The sequence below is a fragment of the Perognathus longimembris genome, chromosome 1 (assembly GCF_023159225.1).
Source record: "Perognathus longimembris pacificus isolate PPM17 chromosome 1, ASM2315922v1, whole genome shotgun sequence".
Lineage (NCBI taxonomy): Eukaryota > Metazoa > Chordata > Mammalia > Rodentia > Heteromyidae > Perognathus > Perognathus longimembris.
This window is the reverse complement of record NC_063161.1, coordinates 99,455,519-99,467,535: the sequence shown is the minus strand read 5'-3', so window position 1 is coordinate 99,467,535 and position 12,017 is coordinate 99,455,519. Positions and strand designations below refer to the sequence as shown.

Here is a 12,017-nt window from a genome sequence, read left to right as displayed (position 1 = left end):
CTCATGGTTGACCTGCTGCAGCTTCTCCTACTCCTTCCTACCTGGGTTGCTCTGGGCTTTGGTCCTTCCACTTTCTTCCTTTCTTGTTAATTATTTTCTCTTGTTTTCCCCAAACAGAAATCTATCTTTCACCTTAAACTCTACACATCTCCCCAGCCCTTTGGTTCTTTATTTCTCTCCTGAGTACATTGGTCTTTGTGTTTTTTTTTTTAACTTATGTGTTCTTCCTGGGAAATTCCATTCATCCTCTTCTCACACTGCAATCCTCAGCTGTATGTGGAGGATGCCATCCAGCCTACACTCAAGTCAATGAAAACCTTAGGAACTTTGGAGTCAGACAGGCCTGAGTCAAATATCAGCACAACATACGGTCTGTAAGCTTTCAAGAACACTTTTTCATCCTTAACATGAGGATAATACTTCATGACCCAAAGCAGAGATTTCTATATTAAGTGTAATGTTCATTCTCCTCTAGTTTCTTAGCAACAGAATTGCTGAATCTTGACTAAATAGAGTGTATTCGCTGGGAAGATTTCACAACATGGAACTGACCTCCAATGGATGAATCATTCTACATTTATTCAATCTTCTAGAGTGTGTGATCCAAGGTCTGGAACTTACTTTCTACTCTCCAGAGTCTCCTATCTGAATTTCCCTTTTCTGTATCTGGAATTCTTTCCCTCTGGGTAATTTTTTTATGGTAGTCAGGATTTGAACTCAATTGAGTTTGCTCAGTTTTCTTGCCCAGTTTTCACTCTACCACTTGTGCCAAGCTTTCCATTGGAAATGGAATAACATGGACTTTTCTACTCTTCCTGGTTTTGAACTATGATTTCTCAGATCTCAGCTTCCTAAGTACCAGGACTTTGCTCCCCCTTGATATTTCTACATTGAGCTATTATTGACCATTCCTATGAAATTCCATTATGGCCTTTGAAATAGTACCACCTTTCTTTCCTCCAGCCAGAATCTGTCTTTTTTGAACAGATACCCTTTCATCACCACCCAACATGATCCCAGAAAGCAGAGGCAATAGCCTTTGTATTGGCCAACGTACTCAGTATATGATTGAGTTTTGGACTCAACAAGTGCTGAACACATACTGGTTGAATTTCTATGCACCCAATTGTACATCTTTCTCCACCTACCCCCACATATACCTGTTTCAGTATTAACCACAGCCTATCTCAGACTCCAGCTATGGCAGCTCTTGTTTTCATCCTCTAATAGGTTGAAAATAAAAATAAATCTTACCAATTTTGGCATATCCTTTGCATCTAAGATATCACTTTAAAACACCAGGTTCGTGGAAATACTTTTGAAATTGAACAGGTGAATGTTTTTATTCGTTTGGAGATCAAAGGAAAGATGTAGATTTAATAGAGGCAGATTAAATCACAAAGAAAAAACAACCATTTAAAGAGTTACTATTACACACAAAAAAAGTAAATAAACCAACAGCTAGAAAGAAATCCCTAAATAGCATGGAACTAAAATTAGTTTTTTTAATGTCCTTTGATTATAACATTTTAAACCATGAGAACTATCTCCAAAGTGACTCATACCTATTCCTATTATTTTGACTGCCTGACTTTCTACCTTGACTGCAAAAATAAGATGCTCTTGAAATTAAAGGTATAGAATAATACAAAAATATTATTTCTTGAGAAACAATCTTGCTTTCAACCTTAAGTTAACTTTGGCAAGGAACCTTTTTGAAAATTGATTCAAAATTCATTTGTGCTATCTCATTATGACTCTGAGGGTGTTAAAGCTATATGCAGCAATAATTGCTGCTTTCCTTATTCATTTGTGATAACAGAAACAAATGAGTCCTTAAAACTACTTTTATATACACTATTGTATGATTATAATAATCATATTGTTATACTTCTATATGTATACTATATTCAATATACATTATGTAAAAATTGAAGTACATAAATTGAGGGTAGGGATTAGAGGGGGAATAATGGAAGAAAACAATGGAAATAGTGACATTGATCAATATGATTTATGCAACTGAAACCTCTTTGTAAAATATTTAATAATATATTTTTAAATTGATACAAGAAAGTACTTTAATAGGCCAGGTATGGGTCACTCATGTCTGTAATCTTAGCGACTCAGGAGACTGAGATCAGAGTATTAAATTTCAAAACCAGTCTATGTAGAAAAGTCCATGAGATATCTCATCTCCAGTTAGCCACCAAAAAGCTAGAAGTGAGGGTATGGACCAAGTGGAAGAGTATCATTCTTGATTTTAAAAGCCAGGTGAAAGCACAGACCCTGAGTTCGAGCACTAGTACTAACACAAAAGAAAACTATTTTTACAAATTTAAATTAAGCCAGTGGAAATAAAGGGTGACATAAAAGGTTCCTTTTGAAGAGTTAAGAAAGGAAAAACTCACTGCAGGAGAAATTAGGTTTAATTAAATGGAATCCAGAAGGAAACTTCTTCCTTGTAAGAAAGCCATTGAGAGAGTACTTTCAGTAAGTCATAGAAGCAGAAGCTTAAAAAACAAGAAAAACTATATTTCTAACATTTTCCTCATTTACTCAATAAACATCACCTAACATCTTCTATTTTTTGTCCCTGAGATGCTCAGGAGCCTCTATCTCTCTCAACCCAACACTCCACTCTCTGTCCCACTGACTTGCCTTTAGAAGAACAACATTTCTCCTTGGTCAGAATTCATACCTACTTGAATGGGCAAGACGGTGCTGCTGGCACTGCTTTAAGCTTGCTGGCAGTACCTCCTCTGACAGGTGCAGTTCGTATCTTCCTGCTTCTGCTATCAATGTCCTCCAAAGCAGGTCAGGCAGGACCAGCTGGCAGCCTTTCCTTTTGCCCTGCCTATAGTCCTTGAAGGGCTAAAGAGAGGCACCATATTGATTTCTATTTCATCTTTGGTGCTAGTAAAGCTCCTTGTCTTGTCCACTGATGTTTCACACCAGGCCTCTAAAAAGCACTTTTGGTGCAGATCAGTTTTTGTTGTCTGAAAGTGTTGTGGACATCATAAGTCATTTCTCTGCTCCTTCCCATGATGTTCCAGGATTGTAATGTGTCCTAGATACTGGCTGATACCAGGAGAGAACAATTCCAACCATTTCCAAATGCTCTTCACAGATGAGATGGTCCCCGCATTAAGTCCTTCTTCACCTCCAGTTAAAACTGAGGACAGCAGAACTTAAGCAATCCACATACCTAGTGAATCACAGAAGTAAGTTGACATATTGGTATCAGTAGCACAGAATAGGTTGAGAAAACTGAATCCTTTTTGCTATCTTGGGACATGGAAGGTACAATTAAATACCCTTGCTCCACTAAAACTCAAAAGAAAACATCTCTACTTAAGAGCTTATGGCTTCACACACTCAAAATAAAAAGGACAAGTGGAGTGTGCTCTTTAAACTCTTTGAGACACATGAAGGCAGATTAATATTACCTCCTTGCCTCACCCCCATACTCCCCAACCCCCTCAAAATACACTCACAGAGAGAATGGCTCCTACCATACGTCAGTAACTTGCATTCATACGGACAATTTTGACAGTAGCAGAAAGGAAGGGAAATAGGTACCAAGGACTGACTTTCCAAGAAAACATTTGTTAGTGGTACACTTCTCCTTCTCCTTGAGTATCAGAGTGTCCATCCTGAGGTCTAAGATTTAATAAGGACTTTTAGGGAGAAGACCAGATTGCACCCACAGAAGACAAATGACAGGCAATTAGATCTACACCTGATCTGTTTCCCAACACGCTAAGCTTCACTCACAACCTGTCTTCGGATTCATATTTCTCTGCCGAAAAGCAAACCTGCTTTGCTTTAAAGAACATAGGTCATTGGAAATGAAATGGCTCTGGGGTTGATACTCAGAAGTGCAGCCATAAACAAACCCAGATTATATTTGCAGGCAGCAAGGGATTGGGTTACCGAGTCCTTCCGGAGGGTATTTGTTACAGCCCTGTTGAAAGTCAGCTGGGCTGGCAGAGAAGCTCTAATTTGCAAAGGAGAAAAGTGAGGGCTGTGCCAGTGGACAAGGCTCTGAGCTAGCAGGTGTTTGCAGTGATTACCAAACTCTGGCTCAGAGCCTGGCTGAGTCAAAATTACCTGGAAATACTGTTGGAAATACAGTTTTCCTGGGCTCCACACATACAGACAAAATTAGCTCATCCCCCCAAGATTCATATGTCTGTTGTTGTACATCAAGTAATTTGGAATGTGACTCAATTTGGAGATAAGCCCTTTAAAGAGACACATACGATGAAGTGAGGTTACTCAAGTGGGCCCCAAGCTAGTAAGAGAAGAGATACTAATGAGAAGAGATCAGGACACAGACAGAAAACCATCTGAAGACAAAGAGGAGAGATGCCCCAAAAGAAACCAACTTTATCATCTTGAGTTCTGACTCCAAGCTTATAGAGCTAGGAGGAATAAATGTTGTTTAAGCCATGTAGTCTATGGTACCTGTTACACAGCTGAAGCTGACTAATACAACCCCAAGACATACTGAGTTAGGTTCTCCCAAGGTCAAAGGCAAAGTGTAACACACCACAGGTTCAGAATGACCAACATGAGCTTCTTAAGAAATTCGACAGCTTCCTCAGGTTGACCATCATTGTTACGTGCTGACTATGTCCTGGGATTGGGCACAGCCTTGCCACAGTGGGGTCTTGCTTCTTCCTCCTCCCTTTTAAGTTGACTCCTTATAAACCATTGTGACATTCTAGATCTTACCCCTCACTTCAGAACTGCTTCTGCCAAAGTCATCTAAAACATGGCTCAAAGAGGTATTTTGAGATGACACAGCATCTATTTCCTAAAAGAAAAATGTCGAGAGAAAAAACTATCTCTGGTCAAGATGACCATAATGATGGACAATGGCTAAGAAATGGAGAGCTGAGAGAGCTCAGTGGCTTAAGGACTGTATGTTTGGAGGAGAAAAAAGAGCAGTTTGTTGAAGCATGTTTATGATGTGTTAGTCTGTTTTGTGTTGCGATGGTAGAATATCAAAGGATGGGTAATCCTTGAAAATAGATTTATTTCACTTATAGTTTTGGAAGTTCGAGAGAATGGTAACAGCATCATAGCAAGGATCCCTGTGTCTGTATCACAGTGCCACAGAGAAGCATCTGGCTGTGTGAAGAAGGGGAAAATCATAGAGCAAGAAAGGAACTGAGAGAAATTCAGAGGCTAAGCTCAGCTGATTTCATGACAACTTACTTTCACAAGATCTAATTAGTATCCCATAATTATACTAAGCCTCTAGGTTGGCTGTGATGCAATTGCCTTATGCTCAGTCCTATCTCTTTAAAATCCCACCACCTCAACCCTGCCACACTGATGGCCAAGCTTCCAGCCTATGAAATATTGGAGGATAAATTCCAATCATGTTCAAACCATATGATGCAACATACTGACATGAATGGTCGCCATTGTGCCTACAGATTATAAAGCTATGGCCATTCCCCAAGTTATTATCATGCAGGACTCCTTTTCATGTTCCTTCACAAACACAAGCAGTAGTGCTCAGGAGTTTGCAATGCATGATCTAGTTCAAATATTATCTTTTTGACAGTCAGAAGCCATGTAGGGGTCCCTCATACATGGAGTTCCTGGCACAGGAGAATCCATCTATCTGCAAGAGATGCTTGTGTGCCACTCTGTCTTTTTTTTTTTTTTTTTTTTTTTTTTTGGGCTAGTCCCTTGGACTCAGGGGCTGAGTGCTTTCCTTGGCTTCTTTTTGCTCAAGGCACTTGAGCCATAGCGCCACTTCTGGCCATTTTCTATATAAGTGGTGCTGAGGAATCAAACCCAGGGTTTCTAGGCCATATTCCCAGCCCCCACTCTGTCTTAACAATGATCATCTACCCAACTTGGAAGGAAATTACAAAGGCTTTTCTATCACCATCATTTAAATTATCCAATTAGTATCCAAATATCATGTTGCATGATTACTTCTCCCTGCCCCTAAGACTTGTATTTTTGTATTTTATTTGCTTAGATACAAATTTGACTTCCAATCCCAATTATCTTGGCATAATGACAAATGTTTTTACGACCCAACCCCATTCTCGTCACCACTATTGAATAACCTCTCACTTGATGCAATTCCTGAGCATATGTGTGTGTGTGTATATACATACATAGTAAAAGGTATTTACCAAGTCAAGCATATTCCAAATCCTAGACACATATCAATGAATACAGCTGACTAAACTTCTGTTCTCATTATTCTTTATTTCCTGTGGGAAAAAACATATAGTAAGCTGGGCATTAATGGTTTAGAGCTATAATTCTAGCTACTCAGGATTGTGATTCAAAGCCTTCCCCAGGCAGGAAAGTTTATGAGACTCATCACCAATTAACCACCAGTAAACTGGAAGTGGAGCTGTGGCTCAAAGTGGTACAGCACCAGTCTTGAGCAAAAAAAGCTCAGGGAGAGCACCCAGGCCCTGAGTTCAAGCCTTACAATCAACAACAAACAAAAACATACAATACGCTGGTAAGTAATTATGAGAACAATTGCAGATAAATATTGTTGGAACAATGAAGCAGGATTAATAAATGGAGCAATGGTCACTGAATTAGCAAGGCATTTGTTAGGAAGGTAAATTCTCTGGCCTCACTCAAGACTTTTTTGAGTTAGCCCTTAGTGGGGGGAGGGAGACCCAGAAATTTAATGCAAACTCAAGTTTGACAACCCCAGCTACAGTAACAAATGATGAGAGGAGTTACTTTAGAATGCATGGTTAGAAATAACCTCTCTGATAAGATGACATCTGAGCAGAACCTGAATGTCACTTGAGCTAGGATAGCATGTCTTCGTCTAAATTCTCCATCAATGTCACTGAAGCACTGCTAATGTCTTTGGTCTTTTATTTCATGCTTAGTAAACACTTTCTGATGATACCTTCCCATCAGGGCTGGCTCTAAGGCAGTGTGTTCTATGCAACCACCAAAGTCCCTGAACTCAGAACTAAGACCCAGACTTGGCTGAATGCTCTGTTGTTGTCCTCTTTAACTTCACAATAACTTCACCTTTGAACTTGTGTTTTGTAAATGAAGTCCAATAATACCACAGATGATGCACTTGAGCAGAGAAGATCTTGTTCCCACATAGCATTTAAATTGCATTCCTTTGGGGCAGAAAAGTGTGGTAGACCTGCCATGCGTGGACATTCAGCAAGATACAAAGTGAGTTACTTTGTCTACAACAGAATAAGCAGAGGCACTGACAGCTCAGAGACACCAAACTCTTCATTCTAACAAGAGCACCCTGTTCGCGCCTCACAGACAGGTACAAACAGTAAGTCCTCTTTCGCAACCCAGAATTCAATGTTGAGTATGAGATTTTGGTACATGTAAGAAGGAATACAATTCCTACAACTGGTGGCAATGTGGAAGTTTGTTAACTAACCCAGGTTGGTTCTGAGAATAAAGTGGATCTAAAAGCTTTAAAAAAAAAAAAAAAGATGATTGTCCATCTTTCAAGAGTTCAATGGACTTATTCCCAACAAACAAAAAATGCAAATGGGACCAGCAACGTAGACACTGCCCACAAACACAAACATAACATGAGAACACTAATTAGTTGACTTCAAACATTAGTTAATTAATTTCTAGAACATGGTGTACACAATACAGTGAGACTTAAATGGAGATTCAGATGGATTAAACTTATGAGGTTTGATTGTGACACAGAAAAAGAAAAAATTATACAGTTTGAGAGCTCTGTCATATTTTTACCTTTCACTACAAATTCAACTTGCACCCACATTTAATGGAAATGGATTCCATCTACTCTAATCCACTTTCAGCTCACAATGCCTGCCTTTAACCACCCATCAATGAGGAAAAGCTCCCTTTGCTTTGCTTTGCTTGCCTAAGGTTTAATTCTGGGAGTTTCACTTACAGGCAGCTCGGAGACCTGGAACATGTCACCTCACACGACTGGATACATCACCCGGCTACTTTAGTCAGTGGAAAGCCTGGAATCTCTCTCACACATGGTGGCAAATGAGGCACAAAGGCTGTTTTCTTAAACTTGGGCAGGTTTATGAGGCTGAAAGTGCCAAGAATTCAGGGATATAGTACTATCCCACTCATTTCTTATTAAGATGCTCCTTCATCACTAGAAATTCTTTTCAGTCCCAAATGACCTTAGTCGTCTTCCTGAGCCATTAGTTTTTTTTCACATTTTTTCTTCTTTATTGTCAAAGTGAAGTACAGAGGGGTTACCGTTTCATATGTAAGGCAAGTACATTTCTTATCCAACTTGTTACCAACTCCCTCATCCCCCCACTTCCTCCCTCCCCATTTTCCTCTCCCCCTCCATGAGTTATACAGTTGGTTTACAGCAAATGATTTTTGTAAGTATTGCTTTGCAATGGTTTGTCTTTTTATCTTTTGTCTCTCTATTTTGGTATTTCCTTCCCCTTCCTTAGTTCCAATCTACAATATACAGTATCCAGGGTACTAAGATCAGATACAGTGATAGCAGAGGTAAAACCATAGTAAGGGAATATGTGAGATAAAAGAAAAACAAAGGGTATGGTTTCACATGGCATATTAAAAATAATTACAACAATGATATACCACTTGTTTCCATGACTTGGAATTCATTTCGCTTAGCATCATCTTATGTATTCATACAGGCATAGCGAGGAAATAATTAGTACATATCTAGGATAGTAATAGCAGAAGATCACAATAGTCCAATAGCTATGCCCCTATGAACCCAAAGATGATGCTATGAGAAATGAATCCCTTTCACATTTTTAAGGCACCAAATTTCCATTAGTTTTTTAATAAAAAAAAAAAGAGTCCTCAATTCCCTCACCAAAACCATTAGCTTTTGAAGATCCCCTTTTATAAGTACTCTAAATGCTGAGACCAGGGAATGGGGTGTTCTATTAGGTGAAAACATGAGAAATGGATTTAGTATCTTACCCTAAAACAAAGAAATAAATGCCTTTTATTGATAAGTAATGTTTGGGAAAATTTCTGAAAGAGGTCAAAGGTTGTAAAGTTTCCTATTCTACTACAAAATAAAGAGCTGTCTTATATATAGGCCCTGCAAAGACACTGGGGGCCAGGAGAATTCCGGGGGCCCAGGCAACTGTAGGAAGGTAAGGCTCCACTCTCTCCCACCTTTTCTACCTGATTAGGTTCTTCTGTAGGGTTCTTCCTTTCTTAATCTTCAAGGTTGATCTAGTTTGGAGGTCTTTCTAGTGTGGTCTGTGAAATTCCTAGGAAACAGGTTGTTGAACCATAGCTAGCATACAGAATCACCTGGTGAGCTCTTTCACCATCAGAATTCCTACCTCTAAGATTCTGGTACAGCAGGTCAAAGAAGCAGATGGACTCAGTAAGTTAAATTACTATTAAACTCTTTGGCTGATTGTGATGCTAATATTGTAGAGATGCCTCAGAAGTTTTGAGGTGAAAGGGATGGGTGAGAGGGGCCCACTGTCTCTATTACAGAATCAATGGGACATCAATCTTCCTCTGTGTAATGGCTGAGCTCCTCATCAAACCCAGTTTGATAAGAGACTCAGTACTTAGTAAAAGGGCTGGGAAAATACCTGCAAATAAATGTCTCATGCTCTGTGCTATACCAAGGCTGATAATGCTAAGAATATAAGATTAACTTGAATAGATGCAAGCAGTTCTCCAACTCCCACCCCATGCTCCCAATGAGAAATTTCTAACGTACATCAAGAAAGAGATACTCCAGGACATTCACTGAGAAATTTGCCTCCCATTAAAGAAAAAAACAAAAGAGCTGGGAGCCAATGGCTCATACTTGTAATTCTAGCTACTCAGGAGGCTGAGATCTGAAGACTGCAATTTGAAGCCAGTGAGACTCTTATGTTCAACTAATCACAGAAAAAGCTGGAAGTGGTGCTATAGCTCAAGTGGTAAAGTATTAGCTTTGAGCTGAAGGAGCTTAGGGACAGTGCCTAGACCCACAGTTCAAGCCCCAGGAGAGGGGGGAAAAATGCTCCACTTGCTTCAAATAATTAATATTATGGGTTGTGTCCTTCAAAAACATGTTGCAGTCCTAATTCTAAGTACCACTGACAGATCTTGCAGATCTGAAAAGATAAGATGAAGTCCTATGAGAGAAAGATCAGCCTGATCTAACATGATAGGTGTCCTTAAACCAAGACACGGTGAGAACACAAGGGGAGAACGAAATGGGATAAGGAGGCAGAGCGTGGAGTTGTGCAGCTTCAAACAAAGGATTACCTGTCATATCAGCAATGAACATGCTCCTGGATGAATCAAGATTCCCTGACTGACACCTTGATTTCAACTTCCAGCCTCTGGAATTGTAAGAGAACTAATTTCTGTGTGGTGCTTTGCTATGGCTGCATTTGGAAAAGAATATGATTACTATATTTGCAAGTGCTAGAAAGGATTCTTGCAAAGGTGGCTCTGTTATCTTGATTTCCAGGGCTGGAGTATGGAAGGCTAGCTAAACCTGCCCAGGCATTTGGGAACCTCTCACCTACCCCCTTTCAAAAGCAACAGGATCTCTCTTTATACTGGGTCTCCATGTGTCATTACCACATTCTTTAGGTCACAGCAGGCTGTGTGGCCCCATCATTTGTGTCTCATCCTACCACAGAAAGAGGTCATTATCTGATTTCAAGCATGGAGTCTAGAAGATTTCTTAAAAAATAAGTTTGGAAGCAATAAATGATCCCCGTGTAAAAGGATTCCAAAAGCTCATGTTTCTACAGGCATAAGAAGATATTGTACATTCTGAAATTTGCCATGTTTCCATGGATATTGTAGTAATTAAAATGTCCTGTCAAAAACCCCAACCCAATGGTTCTTACAAGCCACTGAGTTAAATAGCCTGAAGTCAAATGTTTGAATAGTAATTCCATATTTATGAGGGATTCAAAGAGGAATTGGATTTTACAATGTAAACGTTGTTTTATTCTGAAAGAGAAACTAATAAGTAGGAATTCGAGTTTAGAAAAAGAAGTACTTGTCAAATCTGATACATACAGTTAAGTGTGGCAGTCGATTTTTACATATCAAAAATATCCATGATAAAGCCAGGTACCAGTGGCTTAGGCCTATAATCCTATCTACTCTGGAGCCTGTAATCTGAGGATCATGGTTTGAAGCCAACTTGAGCAGGAAAGTCTGTGCAACTTTTGTTTCCAATTAGCCACCCATAAACCAAAAACAGGGTTGTGGCTCAAGTGATAGTGCACAGGACAGTCTCTAACCCCTGAGTTCATGCCCTAATATCCAAAAAGATGGATATAGATATGTATATAGAGCTATTTATGATGTAACATACAGTCTTTAAGAACTGAATGGGTTTTTTTTAAATAGATTACAAGCATTTGTGAATATATGTAAGCTATAAAGTGACAGGAACTCTAGTGTTCTTGTCACTCGGCTCTGAAGGAACTTGTTAACTGGTCAATAAATCTCTGTGAGATAATTTCCTGCCAGATACATTCCCCTCCCTTTCTCCCTCCTTCCACCTGTTATTCTGAATTTCCTACTTCAGTTTTTCAGGTCTGCAGACCTGAGGCCTGGGCTACAGTTTGTGCTGGAAAAAAGGCCTTTACAGGGCAACCCAAATTACCAGCAGTGTAAGCTGGAAATGATCATTTCTACCACAAAATCAGTTTTAATGAAACTCTCTTAAGGAACAACTGGCATTAGTGTACTTAAATTTTTATTCAAATTCTGTTCCCATAAAAACTTCTAGGACCTTAGTTAATACACAAATTAAAGTGAGAAGATTCGTTCTGTCACATATACTCCTTATGCACCCAGAGTGTGCCAAGACCTGATTTTCCTTATGGAAACAGGTGGGTGGGATGCAAATTTTAAGAACTCTTTATTTGATTGCATTTCATAATAATAGAGCACAACAGAAGTAGAAGACATGGATAATTGCTTACAGAAAATGACAACCTTGACAGACTATCTGAGGTTTCACTGAAGACTACATGAGAACCTGCCTTGTGTTTGCC

The 12,017-nt window shown here is 39.3% G+C and overlaps 1 pseudogene; it reads left to right on the top strand.

The window, feature by feature from the left end:
- Positions 1-7,276: 7,276 nt before the first annotated feature.
- On the top strand, positions 7,277-7,382 carry LOC125341673 (annotated as a pseudogene).
- Positions 7,383-12,017: the final 4,635 nt, after the last annotated feature.